This window comes from Mus caroli, unplaced genomic scaffold (assembly GCF_978045245.1).
Source record: "Mus caroli unplaced genomic scaffold, Mus_caroli_1 scaffold_20, whole genome shotgun sequence".
Lineage (NCBI taxonomy): Eukaryota > Metazoa > Chordata > Mammalia > Rodentia > Muridae > Mus > Mus caroli.
In genome coordinates this window covers 36824457-36849326 of record NW_028227275.1, presented here as the reverse complement: position 1 = coordinate 36849326, position 24870 = coordinate 36824457, and the positions used below count along the sequence as shown (strand labels likewise).

The window sequence follows — 24870 nt, the reverse complement described above, 5'->3', positions numbered from 1 at the left end:
CTGGCCAGAGACGCTTCTTTTTGCACTGTAGAGATCAATACAAATACTTATACCTGGTCAAAGTGTGCAGAATAAGTGATTGTTGAGTATTCAGTCTTAAATGGGACAACTATATCAAACCCCTCCCCCACCAAGGCTCAGGGAGCGCTGAATAGGATGTGGAAAGACTGTAAGAGCCAGAGGATGGGAGGGATGCTGGGAAGTGCTGTCCTCTGGACATGATGTAACCACTGCACTGCTGTCTCAGCACAGCTGCAGTTACCCACACAAGGTAAGTCAAGAGTATCGTTCACCATTCCAAGAGTAGCGCTCACGTGATCTCAGGGTACAGAGAAAAAGAAGTAAAAGTAGGAGGGGCTTTGTTGGGGAGCGACTGAAAGGGGTAGCAGTGTGATAGCTAAGAGTGGATAGAGTCAAGATATAATGTCTATATGCATAAAATTGTCAAAGCATAAATAAGAGTCAAAACTTGAGTGTTTCTGATTTTATGTATTCATAATATTTACCCTAAGATTTTATGTATGTGTGTGTGTATTCTCTCTCTCTCTCTCTCTATATATATATATATATATATATATATAGAGAGAGAGAGAGAGAGGTTGACATGCCTGGACCATTTTTCCCTATTTTTTTTCCTATTTTCCCTATTTTTTTTCCTATTTTCCCTATATATATATATATATATATATATATATATAGAGAGAGAGAGAGAGAGAGAGAGAGGTTGACATGCCTGGACCATTTTTCCCTATTTTTTTTCCTATTTTCCCTATTTTTTCCCTATTTTTTTAAAAAAGATTTCTTTGTTTATTTTACATATATGAGTACACTGTAGCTGTCTTCACACACACCAGAAGAGGGCATCAGATCCCATTACAGATGGTTGTGAGCCACCATGTGGTTGCTGGGAATTGAAGTCAGGACCTCTGGAAGAGCAGTCAGTGCTCTTAACCATTGATTATCTCTCCAGTCCCTTTTTTTTCCCCATTTTTAACGGTGAGAAGATTGAGGACATACAAGATATGATTCCTCCTAACAACTATAGAAGACCAAGTGCTCTCTTCACTCTGTCCAGCTAAGCAATTACCATCATCTGACCACAACACAGAAAACAGAGCAGAAAAACAAGAGACAGCCCCTTTGGTATTGAAAGAGTTCATTTCCATAGCTTTCATGAGTCTTACTCCCACTGGCTGTTTTGCAAACAAGTAGCACCAGTTAGTCACAAGAATTCTTTTATTAGGGTGAACTTGAACTTGGCAAGCTACATCTGCCACCCCTGGAAAAAGTTCCATTCAGCCCTCATTTAACCACACAGGAAGATGTAATTACACTTTTGCAACAGACTTTGTTCTAACAAATTGTGTTTCTAATGAGTGTGATAAAAATTACTATGTAACCCTCCCAAATAAGAGGCCTGAGCTAACCACAGGGGGAAAAAAATCAAGTTGAACTTGTTACCCATAGAAGCTGTTTTACTATGGTGAAATGCCAAAATAGCTTATACATGGCATGTTGTCAAGTGTCATTTGCTACTGGATTTTTTTTTCTCCCAACATTGAACCCAGAGCTCTTACAAAATGATTCTTATCTACGATGACCTCACACAAAACTAAATTTGGATCTTTCCTAAGGAAAATAATTATACATTAGAAAATACAGTAAGAAATTGACTTTGCTCTTACAAATTAGATTATTCAAACTGGGCGTGGTGGTGCACGCCTGCCTTTAATCCCAGCACTTGGGAGGCAGAGGCAGGCATATTTCTGAGTTCTCGAGGCCAACCTGGTCTACAGAGTGAGTTCCAGGACAGCCAGGGCTACACAGAGAAACCCTGTCTCGAAAAAACAACAACAACAAACAAACAAACAAACAAAAACCCAAATTAGGTTATTCAGCTTTCTGATGTATTTATTTATTTCTTATACTATCATCTTTGTGTGAATCCCTTTGTAATACAGACAGTAATATAGAAAAATTTAATCTGGACAAAATATCCCTTCTATATGTGATGTGTTCTTTAGCCTTCTAAAGGTTCTTTAGAAATGTGTATTCATGAAGCTAATTTCCTATTTCCTTAGAGTTATAGAAATTCTTTTTTTGGGAGAAAAAGTGTGTGTGTGTGGGGGGGTGTTGTTCTGTGTAGCCCAGGCTATCCTAGGCTCTGTAGACCAGACTAGCCTCAAATTCAGAGATACCCGTGGGTCCCCAGTGCTGGGATTAAAGGTGTCAGGCTTTGAGTTCTAGAAATTCTTTACACATACAACTTGTGCTTTGAAGCAACCCAAAGCAAGCAGACAAAAACCTTACTTGAAGCTCCAATGCTTCAGAATGGCTGCTGTAACTGCACACTGAGCTTGAGTTTGGGACCAACAAGTGTGTGTCTGAGTGGCCACCTTTATTTAGTTTTTATTTGTGAATTCATTATATTACATTTGTGGTCTTGTTTTTGTTTTTAAGTTTTAGTTTGTATGTCCGTTTGTTGAAATAGGGTCATGCTATGTGTAGCCCAGGCTGACCTAGAATTCAGTATGTAGCCCAGGCTAGCTTCCAAATCCAGATAATCCTCCTGCCTTAGCTTCATAAGTGCAGGAATTACAGGTATCCGTCAATAGCTATTTAAAATGTAAAATATCTCTCACCCCAAATAAACTTTAAGATCAAGATGTTCAAGTTTTCTCTCCAGAAGATTAAACCTGAATGTAGAGGCTGAATGTAGAGAGATGGTTCAGCAATTATGAATCTTTGCTGCTCTTCTAGAGGACATGAATTTGGTTCTCAGCACCCATGTCTACCTGTGGCTCCAGTGCCCTCCTCGGGCATCCAAGGGCAACTGCGCAATATGCGGCATGTACTCGCACACAACTACAAACATACACATAAATAAAAATAAATAAATAAAAATGGAATATACAAAATCCACACATCAGCCAACAGACACAGGAGCATGGCTGTATGTTTATCTCCAACAGCTGGGAGGCAGAGACAGGAACCCCTGAAAGTTCTAGGCCTGCGCAGTCCATCCGGTGACTGCCAGACCAAGCCAGGATGTATGTCATGACCTCGTCTCAAAAGGGGAAAAAAAATCCCAGATCAGCCTGGTGCTCTTTTGAACCATTCCTATGTTTTACTGAAGAAGAGCAGGCATCCTTTCCCGGTGGGTACATTAACCATGCCTTTGCTTTCAGAGCATAAAACTGGAAATACCCGCAAACAGCCTGTGTCCCTGGGCGTGGTCTGCTTTCAGGGGGCTGGAAAAGCCTGAACTCAAAGTAGAAAAGTCAGGGAGTTTTTAAAAAGGGGGAGGGGGCTCAGCTCAGACTCACCTCCTTCCTCCAGACATGTCCTTAGAGCACATTCATTCCAGAGGTTCACATCTGGGCTTTCTTCTGCCCATCTTTTCTCATGCAAAATCCTGATCTAAGAAACTTTCCTTGTGATGTGGTACCTAATTTTCAGGTGTAGTGGTGCACACCTTTAGTGCCAGCACTATAAGAAGCAGATACAGGCGGATTTCTGAGTTCGAGGACAGCCTAGTCTACAAAGTGAGCTCCAGGATAGCCAGGTTTATACAGAGAAACACTGTATAGGGTTTGAAACTCCCTCCCCTCCTCACTAAAAAGAGAATTTTCCTCTAAGCTTGGTGCAGAAACACCATTATACAATCAGCTGTTCCTTATGGTCCAAGTTACTCAGGAGGCAGAGGCAGGAGGACCACTTGAGCCCAGGAGTTGAAGACCAACCCTGGGCAGGTGAACTGAAACTGTCTGAAGAAGACATATATGTGCTGAGGATCCTGCAGATGGACTGGCTGAGATAGAATGTAGCAAGTTAAGAGCCGGAATTATAAAAGACATTTACTTCCAACCTCTAAGTCTGACCTATTGTCTTTGTAACTACTAGAAGAAAAATTTCCAAACTTATTGTTAAATTTAGCAGAGCTCTGGCTTCCATCTGCTGGAACCCACCCACTGGTCCCAGAGGTGTTTACTAAACACCTTGGTTTATGACTTTCTTGTTTAGTGACTATAAAAACCCATGTGATATCTCTCTCTCTCTCTCTCTCTCTCTCTCTCTCTCTCTCTCTCTCTCTCTCTCCCTCTCTCTCTCTCTCTCAGTGGAATGCATTATTCAGGACAACCCAAAATATGTGTTCCTTGCCCTTGGTCATATTGGTTCCAAATAAACTGTCTGTGGTGGTTTGAATATCCTTGGCCCAGGGAGTAGCACTATTAGGAAGCGTGGCTCTGTTAAAGTGGGTGTGGCCTTGTTGGAGGAAGTGTGTCACCGTGGGAGTGGGCTTTGAAACCCTCCTCCTAGCTACCTGGAAATCAGTCTTCCCCTAGCAACCTCCAGATGAAAATGTAAAACTCTCAACTCCTGTACCATGCCTGCCTGGATGCTGCCATGCTCTCACTTTGATGATAATGGACTGGACCTCTAAAACTGTAAGCCGGACCCAGTTAAATGTTGTCCTTATAAGAGTTGTCTTGGTCATGATATTTGTTCAAAGCAGTAAAACCTTAACTAAGACACTATCCTTTAGTCCCTTTGGAGCAAGAAGTGTAGTTTTTTATTACAGAAACCCAGCAAGACCTGGCCTCAAAAACCAAATCTTCCTCAGTCAGACTTGGTTCAAGTTTGTAATTCAAACACTCAGTGACTGAGGTAAGAAGACCTCTATGGGGACTGGGCCTACAAATACCCTAAGTCCAAAAGAGAGGTAGAGGGAGGGAGGGAGGGAGGGAGGGAGGGAGGGAGGGAGGGAGAGAGGGAGAGGGGGAGGGAAAGAGAGAGGGAGGGAAGAAAGGGGAGGGAGAGGGGGAGGGGGAGGGGGAGGGGGAGGGGGAGGGAGAGGGAGAGGGAGAGGGAGAGGGAGAGGGAGAGGGAGAGGGAGAGGGAGAGGGAGAGGGAGAGGGAGAGGGAGAGGGAGAGGGAGAGGGAGAGGGAGAGGGAGAGGGAGAGGGAGAGGGAGAGGGAGAGAAGAAAGGGGAGGGGGAGGGGGAGGGAGAGGGAGAGAAACTGGCTGAGAATACAGTTCAGTTAGTAGAGCACTTGACCAGCATACACAAAGTCCTGGGTTCGATTCCCCACATGGCACAAACTGGGTTTTGAGCACAAATCTACAGTCCTAGCAATCAGGAGGTGGAAGCAGGAAGATCAGAAGTTTCAGGCCACCCTTGGCTACACAGCCTGGGATCCACGAGAACATGCCCTCAGTTCTCATTTCCCAGCCATCAAAAACAGAGTCCTCTTTGCGCACTTCTCCCCTGCACATACAACTTCCTCCAACATCAAGTTAAGAATCCAGAGAGCCCAAGGCAGGGTAGTCTTTATGTGAAAATCGGGGAAATTGAAAACCCGGGTGTTTGGGAATCCCAGGGCTGAAGTGGTAGCAGAATCCAGAGAAAATCCATGGAGAATGAAGATGTCCCCAGCTTGTGTGTTCCAGCCGTAATGAACCCTCCTACCCTGTGACCATTCCGGATTCTGAACCTCTGTCCTACATATTTTAAATCCAAAATTAATTTGTGAACCACTCAAATACTCTCATGTGTAGGATTTAGAAAGCTTCCAAACCTTCACTTGAGGAAGCTATGACAACTGGCAGACACGATGTGCTTGTCCTGTAGCTACCGTGGGCCTGGAGTCAGCGATGGCTCTTGCCTGGGATCACAGGAACAACTAGGCCTGACCCCGGATTCCGAACACCATAGGAGCTAGTTTAAGGTGCAAGTCCCAATGGAGAAGGCACCAAGGTGTTGAGATACACCCACCCACCTGTGGCCAGAGGCTACAGACTGAGCAAGGGGCTCTGTTTTGCCCTCTCTGCCTGATAACCTGGATTCAACCTGCAGGGCCCACCCAGAAAGAGAGAACGGACTCCAAGTTGTCCTCTGGCCTCAACATGGGTGCTGTGGCGTGCGGCGCATGTGCTCACACACACACACACACACACACACACACACACACACACACACACACGCAGAAAAAGAAAGGGCGGGGTTTTGTTTTTGTTTGGCTGTAAACACGGTGTTTATTAGTTGTGTGTGAAGCTCTGCATTCAAACCACAACACTGTATACACCCAAGCACGAGAGAAGGAGCAGGAGGGTTAGAGGTCAGAGTCACAGTTAGCTACATAATGAGTTCGAGACCAGCCTAGAAAGAATGATGTCCGTACAAATTGTCTACTTGAGCATTCTGAAAGGACCTAAAGAGGGGTTTGATACGACATTCATCCTTGAATCTCTAGTACATGTCTCCTTTCTCAGGAATCAGCATATGAAATGACAGAGACTAGTATTAAAATTCTCTCTCTGATTAGGCAGCAGAAAAGCTAGGTCCCTGAAATCTAGAATGAGATGCCTGGGTTTGAAGCCGGCTTCCCAGCTAATGAGCTGTGGGAAGTTTGACAATGTTGGTGCACGCCTTTAATCCCAGCACTCAGGAGGCAGAAGTAGACAAGCTTTTTGAGTTCAAGGCCAGCCTGGTCTATGTAGCAAGTTTTAGGACAGCCAAGACTACACAATGGAGAGACCCTGCTTCAAAACACAGACATGCTGTGAGCCTGTGAACCAGGGCTGGAACTTGGGGGACAGAGGCATCCTGACTGGGCTACACAGAGCAGGAGCTTAGCAGATGACAGCCTCTGTCAGACACAGCTTTCCCCTTGGCTAGCTGTCACTAAACCATCATTTAGTGAACATTTCTCTTGTGACAGTCACCAACATAAACATTCTAGTTACACTCTCCTGTCTACTTCAGTCTATTTTGACTATAAATGCCCCATGGCTTTAAAGGAAGAAAGGCACCGCTGTAAATAAGTGACTTGAAAAAGGCCGCACAGTTAACAGTGGAGATGTGATTTCTTCCCTGGTTAGTCTGATTAAAGCCTTCCAGTCCTCCTAACAGAAGCCTGGCTGCCCTGGGGACCCTGGAATAGACCTCTCAGAGTGATGTAATTGACACTGAACGTATTCATTTCTCCCTAGAACACAGGTCTCATGAGGCCAGAGACTTCGGTGCTCAACGCTGCATACCCATTACCTGGGACTCTGCCTAGCCAGTATATAAGAGGCAATAAAAATAAGCACAATAAGAATGAATGAATGAATGAATGAATGAGGGCTAGAGAGAAGGCTCAGCAGTTAAGAACACTGCCAGAGGACCTGGGTTCCAGTCCCAGCTAGCACTCATGTGACAGCTCACAAGCCTCTGTCACTGCAGTTTGCAGAAGATCTTGACACCCTCTTCTGACACTTCTCCTCAGGCACCAGGCACACAGGAGTGCTCAGGTCCACATCCAGGCAAAACCACCCATGCAATATTTTTTTCTTAATGAAAAGAATGAACTGGGTGTGATGACGTGGGCCTTTAATCCTAGCACTTATGAGGCAGAGGCAGGCAGATCTGTGATTTCGAGGCCAGCCAGGACTATACAGTGTGAACAGTGAAAAAAAGTGAGTGAATGAATGAATGAATAAGTGAATGAATCGCTGGGCATGGTGGCTCACAATTATAACCCCAGCATGTGGGAAACGGAAGAGGAGAAACTGCTCCGCTCTCAAGGCCAGCTGGGGTTACAGTTACAGTCACTGTTTCAAAACAAACAAAAAGCAATGGAGGAACAGGACTTTCAACTATGTTCCAGAGAGCATTACCACATTATGTCTCTGTAGTGAGCATTCCAGGCTACCATGCCAGTCAAGACAAAGGTAAGGTAAAGGGACACACGTGTTTCTGCCCTCTCCTGCAGCACAGACCCCGTCTCAAGTTCAAGGACTCCACCAACAACTTCACTAGTCTTATTCCTATCTACACACACACAAAAGCTAACATCACAGACCGGCCTGCCGTCCTTCTGAGGATACCGCTTACAAGGGTGGCCCTACAAGAACACCCATGATCTCAGCACTTAGGAAGCCGGGACTGGATGAATGAGGTGTCACAAGTATGATGCTGGCTAGCTTGGCTCACACAGTAAATTCCAAGACATTCTGAGCTACCCAGAAAGATCCTGCCTCCACAGGGGGAGTCGGGGAGAGGGAACGACTGGGGTTGCCCTCAGGTCTTACTCAATGGGTGGCAGAGCTCCCCAGTCCCAGAACTGAAATAATTAGAGTGGCTGACTGTCTCTATGCTACTGACACAAGTACGGGTTCTGCTCGACATCTGAGTTCCTTTTGGGAATTTGAATTTGGGGATTTGGCACATGTACGCAGCAAATGCCCAAACAACTCTCCAACCAAATCCCCGGTGCTAAGCCTTTCAGGTAGTGAGTGGCTCTCAACCTCCCTAACGCTGTGGCCCTTTAACACAGTTCCTCATGTTGCGGTGACGGTGATTTCCCCTCCCCTTACCTCCATAAAATTATTTTTGTTGCTACTTCATTACTGTAGTTTGCTTACTGTTACGTATTGCAATGTAAATAGCTGTGCTTTTCAACAGTCTTGGGCAACCCCATGAAAGTGTCGTTCAACTCCAAAGGAGGTCTCGATCCACAGGTTGAGAAACGCTGCTCTAATGGTCTTCCCAGGTTGATAATACATTGCCGTGGGAATTAAACATGTCTGCTGTGGCCAGGCGTGGTGGCGCACACCTTTAATCCCAGCACTCGGGAGGCAGAGGCAGGCGGATTTCTGAGTTCGAGGCCAGCCTGGTCTACAAAGTGAGTGCCAGGACAGCCAGGGCTACACAGAGAAACCCTGTCTCGAAAAGCCAAAAAAACAAAAAAACAAAAAAAAAAACATGTCTGCTGTGACTCCCCCGGGTGCTCCAGTGGCACTGCAAGCTGGTTCTTGGGTTCCCTAAGCTTTGCTCCAATGTCCCCTTGCTAGTGTGTCCATGCACTATAATAAATTAGTCCTAAGTACAGCCATGTGCTGAGCCTGGTGAATCCACCTGAACCTACCAAAGCTGGCTATGGTCTTGGGGACCAACCACTCCACAGAAGGAAGCTTGTCCATTGTTCCTGGCCATTAAGCAGGAGCCTCACCCATCCTTTGGGGAACATGGGAAGGTGAATGCATACAGAGGCCTGAGAAGGAGGGAGGACAGACTGGAATGTCTAAAGTATGTCTGAGCTACCCAGGCCCTGCTCAGCAGTCAGACAAAGCCAGGCGGTTATAAAACACAGATATTAAATAACCATGCTCTGCTGGCTGCAGGTTCCCCAGACGAGAGAGTGCTTAGGACAAACGAGTGCCTCTTTCCCAAACCTAAGAGAATCTTTTACATCTTCAGATGTACTAAACATTCCTTCCAATTGGAATAGGCAAGCAAATGAGAGGATGTGGACCTGGACTTGTGCACCCCACAGGAAGGGTAGAGGCCTGATGGCTTTGAGTGATGAGCCACCACCCTGCCGGGAATTCTTCCCGGTAGCAAACCTTCTGACCTTCACGATGAGGACTGTCACAAACACTCGCGCATGTCAGCACCCACTCTCAGAATCGGCTTATATCCAGTTATGCTAAGAACACTGGGTCCAGGGCTGCACAAATCTTTAAAGCTATTAAGCTCACGGGCAAGGAGGGGAGTGAGTTTTAGTGATGTGGGCTCTGTGTACAAGAAAGAATTCCAGAGTTCACCTTGGTTCTAGGCCAATTAGCGATGCTGGGCGAGAAGAGGGAGGAGTCGATCCTAAGTCCTGGGTCTGAGGCCTGAAGGACAAAAGAGGGTCCTGATATCTTAAAGGAAAGTCCACACCATCCTGGGACTGTAAGCTGCACAACTGGACCCTTAGCAAAGTGTGCCTTCCAGAAACCCTGGGAAGGCAGGACCTAGATTCCTCCGATTCCTCCAGCCTGCCCCCTGATGGCAGCTCAGACCCTCCCCTGAAACCAGTACCTCCCAGGTCCTTACTCTCCTTTTTTAGGGAGAGCTAGTAGGCCCTGGCTACTCTGGTCATGTCCCCACCCTCTAATCCCTTGGAGGCTCTAGTTCTCCTTCCAGCCTGTACCCCACCCCACCCCACCCCACTCCCCATAGCGTCCCTGCAGTCAGTGATTAGCTCCTGGCTGTCCCCTACCCCCATCACACCCCTGACTCTACCAAACACCCGAATGCCAGGAGCCCAACCCCGCTCCAGCCTTTCCACCTCACACAATCCAGCCCTGCTGTCAAATGCCCACAAACCATCAGCTCTCAGCCTGGAAGCTTCCCCTGCCACGTCAGCACCATCTGCTCTGAGAGGGGCTTGTTAGAGACATCCAGTCTCAGACTCCCTCAGAGAGACTTCCAGCGGAAAGGTCTAAGGTCAGACAGAGGCCCGTGTTTTACCCAGCTCTCCTATGGTGCGGACATAGACTCGTGTTTGAGAATCCCTTGCACTACCCTCCACAAGCCAGCCGGCCACCATTGTCTCAGGCAGTGCTCAACAGGAAATAACTCTCTTGTACTACATGCGGCTCATTTCTCCATTTCTCCTGAGGCTCCTAGCCTTTCCTCATCATAGGAACTAAAACTTGACTTTGATAAACTGAGCCCCCATAAAACACAACGGGCAACTAAGAAATCCAATACTGATTTTTGATTATACAACATGAAGATAATTAATCTCCCACACACCAAAGAAGAAATCCTGACAGGAAGGTTGGAAAATAACAAATATACTAAGACCTCTTCTGGGGGAACTTGATACTAGGTATCCTTCAGTAAATTATATTAACGGGGTTTTAAAGTATAACAGTATATATAGGTTATTTACTTTTTTTTTTTTTTTTTTTTTTTTTTGGTTTTTCGAGACAGGGTTTCTCTGTATAGCCCTGGCTGTCCTGGAACTCACTCTGTAGACCAGGCTGGCCTCGAACTCAGAAATCCACCTGCCTCTGCCTCCCAAGTGCTGAGATTAAAGGCGTGCGCCACCACGCCCGGCTTATATAGGTCATTTACTTTTGGTGTTGGGTTTCTGTTTTGTTTTGCTTGAGATAGAATCTCGCTCACCCTTTAGATCAGGCTGGCCCTTGAGCTCTCCAGCCTCCAGCCTCATCCTTCCACGGGCAGGGATGGAACTATCTACCACCAAACCCAGCTTAGGTGCTGAGGAAAAACTCAAGGCCTTGAGCATGCTAAGCACACACCCTACCACTGAGCAACAGCTCTAGTTTCACTGGATATTTTAATGAGTAGAATGGACGGATGCTAATCAATAAGAACTTTTAAATGGTCACCTCTTACCGTGTTATTAACATTTGGATGGGTGTTATGCTGGACAGTTTTATGTTCACTTGACACAAATTAAAGTCACTTGAGAGGTTGGACTCTATAAGACTGGGATGTAGACAAACTGGTAGAACATTTTCTTAATTAGTGGAGGAGGGCCAAGCCCATTGTGAGTGGTGCTATCCCTGGGCTGGTTGGTGGTCCTGGGTTGTATAAGAAAGCAGGCTGAGCAAGCCACGAGGAGCAAGGCAGTAAGCAGCACCCCTCCATGGCCCCTGTATCAGCTCTGGCCTCCAGGTTCCTGCCCTGTTTGATTCCTGTCTCGACCTCCTTTAGCAGTAAACTGTGATGTGGAAATGTAAGCTGAATAAACCCTTTTCTCCCCAACTAGCTTCTTGGTCATCATGTTTCGTCACAGCAACAGTCACCCTAACTAGGGCAGGAGCACATTGTTTTTACAGACATGAAGTCGGCCTGTGGAATCAGTCCTCGCTTACCTACGCAAATACACTCTGCAAAGATGCTCTGTGTACTTACTAGTTTTTCAGTCAAATCTTTTGGAAGATCGGGAACTACATCAAGTCTTGAAGCAAATCAAAAGCTAAGCAAAACAAAATAGAAGAACAAAGAGCTCAACTTATACTTCACCAGAGAGCCTACTTCAAAGTAGATCTCCTTCTGTGTCTAATTTTCAAGGGGAAAACATGCCAAGAAAAACCGGTCCTAGAAACACACGAGCGGCCGGGGACATAATTTACTGGAGCACCTTGCCTAGAGAGAACACCACACAGAAAGCCTCAAGTTCAGCCTCCAGCACCACATGAACCAGGCATGTATCTCATAAAACATGCCAGGAGGTGGAGGCAGAAGGGTCAGAGGGTCAAAGTCCTTCTTAGCTATATATGTATGAGTTGGAGGCCAATCTTAGCTACAGGAGTTTCTGTCTTAAAAACAATTTAATAAGTTGGGCACTTGGAGGGAGAGGGGACAGATCTCTGTGAGTTCAAGGCTAGACTGGTCTTCATAGCAAGGTTCCAGGACAGCCAGGGCTAAATAAGAGTTACCCTAACCCGAAAAACAAACACAAACAAACAAATCATTTTTTAAAAGATACTAAGCATCATCAGCTATCAGAAAAACACAAACCCACTCCATGCCAAGTTAGATAGCGCAAATTAAAAACCCAGAACGTGGTGGCAGTGAAAGGTGGCCTGGTTTCTGGCTGAGCACAGGCTTGAAACCCCGATGACCCTGAAGGGATGGAAGGCATTTTGCCACGTTCCTGGACACCAGGCTCCTGACAGGAGGCCCCAGTCCTCCACAGATTTGTGGCCATCAGTCACATAGGGCAATGGCCCAACTCCCTCTACAGGTAGAGGAAGTGACCACAGGTCACTTAGCCTCAAGACAGATCTCCCTTTTAAAGGCCTGGAGGCTTAGCCAATAAACTCCCCTTCCCAGACACTCCTCCCTGCAAAAGGAATTTAACCTCAGGCCTGCTCTGAGAAAGTGGAGTATGGTTTTATTCACCTACTTTCCGCCATGACAATAAATGTCTTAAAACCATGGACTGCCTCTTTTCATCGGGATCCACCTCGGGGAGCCATGGAACAGGCCTTCTCTAAAGAGCCAGACAGCCAGAAGTCCTCTCAGCGCTCCCAGCCACGGCCTCCACCAAGCCAAGCAAGCTGCCTGCAGACAAGCCGAGGACTCTCTCTACCTCGAGGGACCCAGGCAGAGTTCTCCCTTCTTTTCCCCTTCGGCCTGGGCTAGATCCAGCCCTTGGGCCCCCACTCCGTTCCGTTCTCAGTTCTTCCGTGGCATCCTGCGGTGCCTGGGTGCTCAAGAGCTTGAGAACCAGCCAGCTCCGGCTGTCCCGGGGACCCCAGACTGTAGGACGCCACTCCATAGCCCGACACCAGCCCGCCCGGCATCAGCCCAGTCAACTTCCTACATCCCGAGACCAGTGGACACCCTAAACCCTATAGCGGGGGAGATTGCTCAGTCAACAACCTTGCTGCACAGAAATAAGGACCTGAATTTGGATCCCCGGCACCCATATACAACCCAGGCACTGTGGTGTCTGTCGGTAACCTCAGGCCTGGGTGATACAGAGACAGGCATCAAGTTTAATTGAATCTGTGAGTTCCAGATATAGGAAAGACTCTATTTAAAAAAAAAAAAAAAAAAGATCAGGCTATAGGCAGCTGGTGGGTATTTCCTTAAATAATGATTGATGGGGGAAGTCCAGCCCATTGTGGGTGGGGCTGTCCCTGGGCTGGTGGTCCTGGGTTCCATAAGAAAGCCAAAAAGCAGCAACCACTCCATGACCTGTACTTCAGCTCCTGCCTCCAGGTTCCTGCCCTGTTTGAGTTCCTGTCCTTACTTCCCTCGGTGATGAACAGTGATATGGAATTGTAAGCCAAATAAATGCTTTCCTCCCCAGCTTGCTTCTTTTTTTTGGGGGGGGGGGGTGTGGAGGGGGTAAGGGGTCATAGTGTTTCATCTCAGCAATAGAAACCCTAAGAGAGACCAATGATTACCCTTGGGACATTTGGGGAGGGAAACTGAGTCATGCCAGACAAGTAAAAGGTCTTAGAGAGAAAGTGTTCTTTTCAGACAGACAAAATGTTCTAAAATTTGGGCTGGAGAGATGGCTCAGAGATTAAGAGCACTGGCTGCTCTTCCAGAGTTCAATTCCCAGCAACCATGTGGTAGCTCACAACCATCTATAATGAGATCTGGTGCCCTCTTCTGGTGTGCAGACATGCATGCAAACAGAACATTGCTTGCATAACAAATAGATCATTTTTTAAAAAAAGTTCTAAAATTGATCATCATTGTGATAGTTATACAATGAGTATACACTGAATTATTCATTATAGTAGTTGAATTGGATGGTAAATGAATAATCAAAATAAAATTCCTTTTTTTGTGTGTTTCTGCCTATTCTTGCAGCAGGGTCTCACTGTGTAAGCTAGGTCCTGTGTAGACAAGGTTAGCCTCAAACTCAGAGATCTGTCTGCCTTTTGCTGGGATTAAAGGCATACACCACCATGCCCAGCTTCACATTTTGTGGGAAAAAAAATGTTTTTTAATTGGCTTAAATCTACTGAGAGAATTACAAACAGACTTGTTAACTGAGAAGTGTTAGATAAATTACAGAGTGCTAGGCATCTGGGTGGCTTTTCCTAGCTCCTTTGCATTATAAATTCCTCCCAACGGGGAGAAGATGCAGCTTTTGTTGCCATTTTACAGTTTACAAGCACTTTTACACGTAAGAGCTTTTGAGGCCTCGCTACAAACCCAGAAGGAGATAATTATTCCTCTAATTTTACACACAAGCTTGCAGCATCTCTGAGTTTGTGGTCTATGCTCCTGTTGATTGCGCCAGGAAGTAAAGGTCCGCTCTGCTAGGTAGCGCAGCCGAGCACAGACCTCTCCATCCTCCCGCCCAGTTCGAGAGCACACTCTCACAGGAGGATGTGTGTCGCCACATCCAGCTGTGTGCTGCTAGACCGCATTTTGGGGTACCAGATAGTACATTCAGGTTGGCATGCGAGAATAGCATTATCCATCCGTGTCAGTAATAAAAGTGTTCCAGAGTTGGCTTGTCAGGCGCTTGTCTGACTACAGTCAGGCCAAGCATAAGCTAGGTCATCGGAGGTCTCAAGGACCAACAGAAGAACCTTCTGCTCCTTTGGCATTTACTTCTGTGTTGGTTCTTTTTTTTTTTCCACTGACTTCAGTGCACTCATAGTGCAGAACCTGATAGTCCAGAAGATTCTAATGAAGAATGAATGGGTGGGTATCTAGCTTCCTGGCAGTGAGTGAGAACAGGCAGCCAAGCGCTTCTGATTTGATACGGGTGAATGACGAGAAGGAACCATGGTTTCAAGCAAGATGATCAGGGCGACCTCAATGTCTGTTCTGTGAAATGAGAGGAGGGAGGCTGGAGGGACGGGGAGGGCTGGAGGGGGACTGGAGAGGGAGCTGGAGCTGGAGGGGGGCTGGAGGGAGGGCTGGAGGGGGCTGGAGGGAGGAGGGGGAGAGTCCTCTGAGGTTATTGTGAAGACGACTGGATCACAGTATATTCAGAAATTTCTGGTTTACAATGATCATACACCAAGTGTTTACTAACACTAAATCAAAGTTAAATACCTTAATCTTTCTTATGGAGAAACCAGTGTTCCAAATCTCCATGAAGACTAGTATCAAGAAGCATTCATTTAGAAAAAGAGAGGCCTGGCATGGTGATGGATCGGATGCCTTTAATCCCAGCACTTGGGAAGCAGAGGCAGGAGGATATCTATCTATGATTTCAACACCAGCCTGGTCTATAGAATGAGTCCCAGGACAGCCAGGGTTATAAAGAGAGACCCTGTCTCGAAAAAGGAGGAGGAGGAGGAAGAGGAGGGGGGGTGCAGATTAGAACTGGCAAACTAAGACTGAGTTTTTGTTTGTTTGTTTGGTTGGTTGGTTTTGGTTTTTTCAAGACAGAGTTTCTCTGTGTAGCCCTGGCTGTCCTGGAACTCACTCTGTAGACCAGGCTGGCCTCGAACTCAGAGATCTGCCTGCCTCTGCCTCCCAAGTGCTGGGATTAAAGGCGTGGGCCACCACTGCCTGGCTCAGACTGATTCTTAAGTCTTTTTTTAAAGATTTATTTATTTATTATATGTAAGTACACTGTAGCTGTCTTCAGACACTCCAGAAGAGGGCACCAGATCTCGTTACGGATGGTTGTGAGCCACCATGTGGTTGCTGGGATTTGAACTCCTGACCTTCGGAAGAGCAGTCGGGTGCTCTTACCCACTGAGCCATCTCACCAGCCCTCTTAAGTCTTTATTATTGTTATTCTGTGCTTTCTGTACGGGTGTTTTGTTCAAATGTATATCTGCACACCACATGCCCTTTCTGACCTCTAAGGGCACTAAATGATGTGGTGCACTGGCCTATACATGGGCAAAAAAAAAAAAAAAAGGCCATACATAAGAATTGATAAAATAATAAAGTTTAAAACAGTATCTTAGTTTGAATGTCCACTCAAGTGTGTGTGCATGCAGTTTCCTGAGTTGACTCCTAAACCTGTTTATATAAGAGAACCACTACAGGTGCCTACACCTACATATTCCAATCTAAACCACGGATTTAGTGAGCCAAAGACTTGGCAGGTTTTCAGTTTTAATAAAAATTTTCCTCCTCCGTTGTTTCCTAAAGATTTTCCCCCTTCTCTGTGGACTGCAAACAAAACAGCATTTGTCGCTAGATAAAACATGAAACTACAGTATGTTTTCAAAGCTATTCTAAGAAAGAAGGGAAACTCCGCTCCACTCAGCCTTGCAGAAGTAAGAAGAATTAGCGGTTGGAACGCTGTGAATGCAGGAATCTCCTGAAGGGGGGGTGGGATGGGGAAATGGACGGACTTTCTTGCTAGATCTTGGCTGAGTTATTGTCAACAATTTCAAAGGGACTTTTCAATCAAAGGAAGCTGTAAACTCCTTCCTCCGTGTGCGTAACTCCTCCAGATGAAAGTCCCAACACAATCAGTCATGAGTCTTAAGAAAGAAAAGAAGCCTGTTTGAAGGACTAGGCAGTTATTTATTAAAGTGTCCAGCACCGTTGCACCCTGTCTGCTGTGTGTCCTGAGTCACATTCTTGATCCATCACAATGACTTCTGAGACCTGTTCACATTTATGTTCTCACGGAAAATGTGCCATCAAACCACAAACTGAACCTTTTAACAAATGAAAACAACTCATCACTAAGCTATAGAAATATCCTTATTACTGTGGATGGGGCTACTGGACCCTCACTCTGCACATTAACATAACAGGAAGGGATTGGAGCTCAGAGGTTAAGTGCAGAACTCTATAAGGTTGGGTTCCCAACACACCCAGTCAGTCAGCTCACAGTTGAACTACAGCTCCAAGGGATCTAACACCCTCTTCTGGTCTTATCATCCGGCACACACCCACATTTGGACACATAGTCAAACATAAATCTTTTACAAATATATTTTTAAAAAGGTGGAAATATTTTGAATTTTTATTTAAAATCTTTTTTAGTCCCCTCAAGTCTTGCCGTGGCTCCAATATTTGCGGAGAGAAGCTTTTTCTTAAAGTTCATTCAGACTACTTTTAAAACTTAGAGTCCCTGTTAAATGAAGGGGGGAGGGCGGCATGTTGGAGAGACATCACAGTGGTTAAGAGCACTGGCTGTTCTTCCAGAGGACCTAGGTTTAATTTCCCCAAAACCCAATGTTTGTAACCTCAATGTTAATGAATACAATGCCCTCTTCTGGTCTCCAAGAGCACTAGACAGACCACAGCTCATAGTCAGGCAAAACACCCATATACAATATATATGAAAGATTATATATATACACATATGAAAGTAGGGGAGGGACTGGGGAGACTGCTCAGTGGGTAAAGAACTTGCCACTGAAACTTCCCTTATGGACAACAGTAACTGTGGGGCAGATGTAGAGCCCAGACTGTAATCTCACTGGGAAGCAAAGACAGGGACCCTCAGAGCAAACTGGCTAGCTGGACAAGCAAATCAGGAAGCTCTGGGGTCAAGTGAGAGAGAGACATTGCCTCAGTATAGAAGGTGGGAAGCCACCTGATGTCAAGTTCTGGCTTCCACATGCCGGTGCATACAGTGCACACACCCACACACCACACACACACACACACACACACCACACACACATACACACAACACTCACACACATATACACTCACACACTACACACACACTCACACAAACACACACATACACACACCACACACACACACACCACACACACAACACTCACACACATATACACTCACACACTACACACACACTCACACAAACACACACATACACACACCACACACACACATACACACACCACACACACATACACACAACACACATACCACACACACACATACACACTCACACAAACACACACATACACACACCACACACACACACACACTCACACCACACACACATACACACACACTACACATACCACACAAACACATACACTCACACAAACACATACACATACCACACATACACACACACACACCACACACACATACATACACATACACACACACACACTCACACACACGGGGATGGGGTGGGGTGGAGGTGGGGGGTAGCAGTGAAGACTCATGCAGTAGAGGGGCTTGCAGCCAAGTCTCAGGCTCTCTCCCACCCCAGGACCCATAAGGTGGAAGGAGAAAACACTCATTAGCTAGCCTAGAGTTTGCTGGTAACCATGCTGGCCTGGACCTCACAGAATTCGTCCTGCTGTCTTCTGAGTGCTGAGATTAAAGCTGAGTGCCACCAAGTTCTGTTATAAAAAGTAAGTTTTTTGTTTGTTTGTTTTGTTTTTTGAGACAGGGTTTCTCTGTGTAACCCTGGCTGTCCTGGAACTCACTTTGTAGGCCAGGCTGGCCTCGAACTCAGAAATTCGCCTACCTCTGCCTCCCGAGTGCTGGGATTAAAGGCGTGCGCCACCACGCCCGGCTGAAAAGTACGTTTTTTAAAGACTTATTTATTTAATGCATATGCGTACTCTGTAACTGTCTTCAGGCACACCAGAAGAAGGCACCAGATCCCATTTCAGATGGTTGTGAGCCACCATGTGGTTGCTGGGAACTGAACTCCAGGACCTCTGGAAGAGCAGTCAGTGCCAGTACCTCTCTCTGGGCCATCTCTCCAGCCCTGTAATTTTTTTTTTAAGTGCAGTTTCATTACTTAGTAACAAAGCCATGAGGAATTAAGAGCTTTCGGGGAATCTATACTTAGTTAATTCATGCAGGCTGACCCCCATTCCTGGGTGATTCCATTCCATTGCAGTCTAGACAAAAGAAAATCCTCCTGGCTCTTTATCTTCCTTAATGGAAAGCACACAACAGAATCCTGCAGCTATCCTACCTTGGCCACTTAGCAATGTTGGAACGTTTGCATCTATTCTGCCTAGTGACTCTACTTTTATTACATTCCTAGTCAGGATTCTCAGCCCCCTGAAGAAAACTGAGGGCATTCGATGCCGTTTAACTTAACATTTAGGAAGGTTAAAATGCTCAATTTCACGTTCTGTATCATTTTAAGGAACATTTCAAGGCCAGAAACAAAAACTGCAGTCTTATATGTTAGCCAAATATCTTCAAATCTCAATAAAGAGCCAATGGCTCTGGGGGCGGAGTGGGTAGGTCCAGTGTGGTTGTACTGTCTGTCCCCATTTTTAAAATAGCATTCAGATTTAAGGCTGAGTGGGAGTCCGACGTGATTCATTCCTTAGCTGGGCACCGCCACTTTTCTTGGGCCAAAGGTTCCCAAAGGTCAAAGTGCAAATAGATCCCAGGGGTAACAGGTCTAGGGTGCGGCCTGAAACCTGGGTTTTCAAGAGGCCCCCAGGCAATGTCCCAGAATCCCTCTCTCCTTACCAGGAAACTGGTCTTTCAAATGAACTAGGAAAGTCGGGAAACTTTTAGAGGCCAGAGGAGCCTTTGAACAGAACCCGCACACCTGAGGACCTGGGAAGGCGCAGTGGACAACTAGGAGACAGTAGCTCAGAATCCCTCTCGCACACTGCCGCAGCCTGGAAAACACCCTTTTCAAGCTCGGAGAATGCTTGGCATTCGGTGGCCTTTTTCCAACATAAAAATCTCCAACTCGGCTTTGACTGAGAGTCCCATAGAAAAGTCACGGAAAGCAGCCCTGGAGAGCTGACAACGCCCTGTGTTGACAACTCAGCTCGTCCTTTATAAAAGAGTCGAACGACCCCAAATATACACACACACACACACTCACAAAGTCGAATTAAATGTTTCACAAAGCGGCGAGACTTTTCCTGTCTGCGGCGGCGGCGGGGGAGGGGGCAGACCCACGGTCACCAGGATCGCCCCCACCTGCACACAGACACCAGCTTTCCCTCGCTCCGCGTCCAACCAGGTCACCCACCCCTTAGATACCATCGCTGCCAACAGAAACCCAAAAGCCCCCTGAATCTAGCAGAAGAGACGCTCTGCGGGAGCGAAACAATGTCCCCGCCTGGAAGGACAAGGAGGAGCCAGGCACCTGTAGCCGCGGCGTAAACTATCTCGGGTGACCCTAAGTCAACCCCGGTGATGCGAGGCTGCCCAAGGGTGGGAGATGGAAGTACGCACGCAAAAAGCAGTGCTCAAGAAATCACATCCCAAACCCCACGGCGTTCACGCACGCTGCCCCGCGGCGAGCCAAGGCTCCAGAGCAATCTTGTACCCCAGGAGGGACAGAGCGGCAGGTACTCGCCTGGAGAAGGGGGGCGGCGGCAGCCAGTAGAGTCAGCGCGCAGGAGGCGACGGTCCCAGGCGTCGGGCGGCGCAGCGCGGGCAGCGCCTGTCCGGAGGCGGAGTGCCGCGGGCTGCCGCAGCAGGCGGGAGCAGTGACCTCGGCCACCGGCCGTTCCTGGGTATTGTTGTGACTCAACCTATTTCCTGTTTGGAGGGCTAGAAGAAAGGGGGAAAAGTGCCTATCTAGAGTGTGTGTGTGGTTAGGGGGAGGGTAGATGGGCGGTGGCCATCACCTGCTTCCTCCAGACCCGGAAAAAAAAAAAAAAAAAAAGTAGCCCGCGCCACTTTGGGTCGTCCGGTTGGCGGAGGGGGAGGCCTCACCGGCGCCACCCAGCGGTGGGGCAGGGACTGAGCGACACTTCTGCCTCTTAACAAAACCCCCAAGCTTCGGCTCAAGAGTATAAACATTTGCAGGGTTTATCTAATTCGTGCCCAGATCTGCTTTCAGTCTTTCCGCGGGTGCTGGCGAGGAAAGGTCAGTCACCCCTCAGAAACCACGGGAAGGGCGTTTGTGGGTCACTGTATGTATACGGTAGGGGAGTGGAACGGGTTGATTTTTGTTTGGGGAAGAAGAGAAACAGGTAATGGTATCGGTGAAAGGTAAATTTTAAGATCAATTTCAATCCCCCTCCCCCTCCAACCTCCCTCTCACCCTGGATCTCTGGCTCTGAGGCTCCAATCCGGAAATACCGGTTCCTCTCGGGGGACAATAGGTGAGGGCGGAGCGCTAAGCCCAGAGGCTGCTTAGTCACACCGCGGGGAAGGAGGAATGTGCCTGGTGCCCAAGGCTGCACCCGGGGCGCAAGTTCGCCTTCCATTTAACCTACTCTAGTTAAAAATCCTAGGAAAAAAAAAAACAACAATAAAAAGAAAAGCTGGATAGTGGTAGCGTATGCCTTTAATCCCAGCACTTGGGAGGCATAGGTAGGTGGATTTCTGAGTTCGAGGACAGCCAGGCTACACAGAGAAACCCTGTCTCAGGGGGGAAAAAATCCTAAGAAGATTCCAGAGTACAGGGTAAAAGTTGTGGTGATGGCGAGACGGATAGTGGTGATAGTTGTGCGGTATGAATGCGCGCACTTGCCCACGGCGTTGCAATTCTAAGTATTTTAGTTTGCTTTTTAAAAAATCCTGTAAAGGATGCTGAGGTTCTATTCCAGGCAACTTCGCGCACGAGCGCCCTCTCCTCCCCACAAAACCCTTCTCCAGGAGTAACTGTCAACTGAGACACTCTCTCTCAAGGAAAAAAAAGAACAACAACAACAACAACAAAAACAAAAACCCAACAAGAGAAACCGGAAGTGGTAGCACAGATTTGTAATCCCAGAGCTGGGGAGACAGATCCTTGGATTTATCAGCCCCCGAAAAATGAAAGACCCGGTCTTATAAACCAACATGGACAGATCCTGAGGAACAGGTGTTATCAGACCTGCCAATACACACACACACACACACACACACACACACACACACCCCAGGCAAAGGAAGATCAAACCTTGAAGGCTCAGGCTTTAAGAAAGTATCACTTTAAGAAAAATGAGCACAAGCAAACTGTTAAGCAAATAAAAGCATACCAATTGTGCCTCCATTTCCTAAGAAAGGAAAAACACCTATACATGAATTTGCTTTTTCTTTTTTTGAGTTGAGGTCTTACTTACTATGGCCCTAATGGGCCTTCCATGCAATCCTGCTGGTTCCAAATTTGGGGTAATCCTCCTGCCTCAGCCTCCCAAGAACTGGAATAATGGGTGAACACTGCTGTTGTGTTTTAAGAGAGAGAGAGAGAGAAGAGGAGCAGAGGCCAGCCATTAACATGTGGAGAAAGAGGGGGAGAGGAATGGGGAGAAAAGGGACAGAGAGGGAAGAGAAGAGAGTGAGGAGGGGACAAGCAGCCCCTTTTATAGTAAGTCAGGCACACCTGGCTATTGCCAGGTAACTGTGGGGTGGAGTTAACAACTACCACATCCAGGTGTGTGTGTGTGTGTGTGTGTGTGTGTGTGTGTGTGTGTTTGTGTGTGCATTTTAAATTATTTATGTTTGCATTTGATAGTATGGTTGTTTTGTCTGCATGTATGTCTGTGTACATGTCTGGTACTGTTAGAGGCTAAAAGAGGCCATTGGATTCCCTGGAACTAGAGTTACAGTCTATTGCTAGCCTGAGACCTTGTTGGGAGTACAGCGTGAAGTCCTTGTGCCCACAGATCTCCAGGGAAACCAGGAATGTTAAGCACACAGGATTGTCTTTCCGATGGGAAAGATGTAAAACAAACAAACAGAATCAACAACCCAAAACCTGTTGTTCCATTGAGAAAGCTGAGAACGAGAAGCGACTTATAGCCTGGTGATGTATATTATCATTGAGCCAGACCATAGCAAGCTCCCACACCCAGGACTGGAGGTGGCTAGTAGTCTAAATGACCCTTACAGACAGGGACTCCTCAAGCTCCCATAACCAGGCCTGGAGATATCTAATAGTCTAAGTGATCCTCACATTATCTGTATAGCTAGAGGCTTCTCCAAGCTCAATAAGTTTAGGTCCAGGCATGGTGGTTCATGCCATTAATCCCAAGAGACAGAGCCATGCAGATCTCTGAGTTCAAGGACAATCTACAGAGCAAGTTCCAGGGCAGCCAAGCTTATGAAGTGAGGGAATTGGAAAACAGAAAGCTGGTAATATAAGAGGAGCCATGCTCCAATCCCAGCAAGCAGCAGGACTCAGCAGCTTTGGCCGGCCATGTGGCTCTGGCTTTTACAGTCAAGATAGAAGACACTACTGGGACAATTGATGCTGGCTAGTTGGAGCTAAGAAATTAGCAGTGATTAAGAAGAGACCAAAACCACTGAGGTGAAATCTTCTGGGAAGTATTACCTGAGACCACAAAGAAGCTGTGTTCCAGAGGTAGCCAAGGTCGTACATACCTCATGCTGCAGCTGGACTAGGTAATGGGTAAGAGTCAACCCTCCCCCACCCCACCCCCGATCCCCGGTTGTATTGGTTTTAAAGACATGAAGGAGTCATGAAGAGCAGCTGAAGACTGGGACTGTCAGAGGCCAGGGCAAGCCATTGGTAAAAGTGTGACCTCAGTTGCAGCTGATAGCCCAGGACTGAAGGGGTCATGCAAAGAAGTTGAGGCTTGGCACCATGAAGGGAACCTATGAGAGGATATGGGTGAAGCCTAGTTGCAGCAAGACCCCAGTGTATTGGAGATGCCTGTACCATAGGATGATCATCAAGAACAGCAGCAACAGTGGAGTGGAGTCAACCAGAGCCTAGAACATTACAGAGGGCAGAGCTGGAGATGTAACCCAAGCCCTTTGGAGGAGCCCAGAAGATTGATCGTGTGTGGATCCCAGACACACTGGGACAAGAAGCTATAACATTGAAGTTGCCTTGGACACCCTAAGGTGTTAGAGCTGTGAGAGTTGTGGGATACCTACTGAGGAAAGCTGCTAACAGGGAGTGGAACCAGCCCAGGGGAAAAAAGTGGGTTGCAGTCAACAAAGATGAAAAAGGAGTGGAGATCTGAAGACCACTTTGACATCAGACTCGGAGAAGCAGAGTTTGGAGTGTGTCTAGCTGGTTTCCTGTCTTGCCTTGGGGATTATAGTTAAGTGATTGGATGAATCTCAGAAGAGACTTTGAACTTTGACTTTTAACATTGTTGAGAGACTGCTATAGCCTATGGAGACTTTGGAAGTTGGACTATCTGTTCTTTTCTTTTTTTTTTTTTAAGATTTATTTATTTATTATATGAAAGTACACTGTAGCTGTCTTCAGACACTCCAGAAGAGGGCATCAGATTTCGTTATGGATGGTTGTGAGCCACCATGTGGTTGCTGGGATTTGAACTCGGGACCTTCAGAAGAGCAGTCGGCGCTCTTAACCACTGAGCCATCTCGCCAGCCCTGTTCTCTTTTTATGATGCTATGGCCAGGTATGGCCTCCATAGGCTCATGTGTTTGAACCAGCCTATGGGGCCTAGGGAGTGGAATGTGGTGGTTGGAATATGCTTGGCCAGGGAGTGGCACTATTTGGAGGTATGGATTTGTTGGAGTAGGTGTGGCCTTGTAAAGTAGGTGTGTCATGGTGGGCTTTAGACCCTTATCCTAGCTGCCTGGAAGTCAAGTCTTCTCCTAGAAGCCTTCAGATGAAGCTGTAGAACTCTCTGTTCCTCCTACATCAGACCTGCCTGGACTCTGCCATGCTCCTGCCTTGATGATGATAGACTCAATTTATCTTATCAACCTATAAGCCAGCCCCACTGAAACGTCATCCATATAAGAGTTGCCCTGGTCATGGTGTCTGTACACAGCAGTAAAACCCTAAGACAGAAGTTGGTACCAGAACTAGGAAGGTACAGGCACA

General features: G+C 46.9%; 1 protein-coding gene across 4 annotated transcripts in view; it reads right to left on the bottom strand.

Moving 5' to 3' along the window:
• Positions 1–24870, bottom strand: part of Tjp2 (tight junction protein 2) — a 147743-nt gene that overhangs the window by 109688 nt on the left and 13185 nt on the right. The window contains exon 1 of one of the 4 annotated variants that reach the window (XM_029472524.2): positions 20464–20660. The exons of 2 other annotated variants lie outside the window; for them this stretch is intronic. The gene's annotated coding sequence lies outside the window, so the exon portion shown is untranslated. Of the gene's footprint in view, positions 1–20463; positions 20661–24870 lie in introns of those variants that run through there. One more of the 4 variants, XM_021151541.3, reaches the window with a different exon arrangement.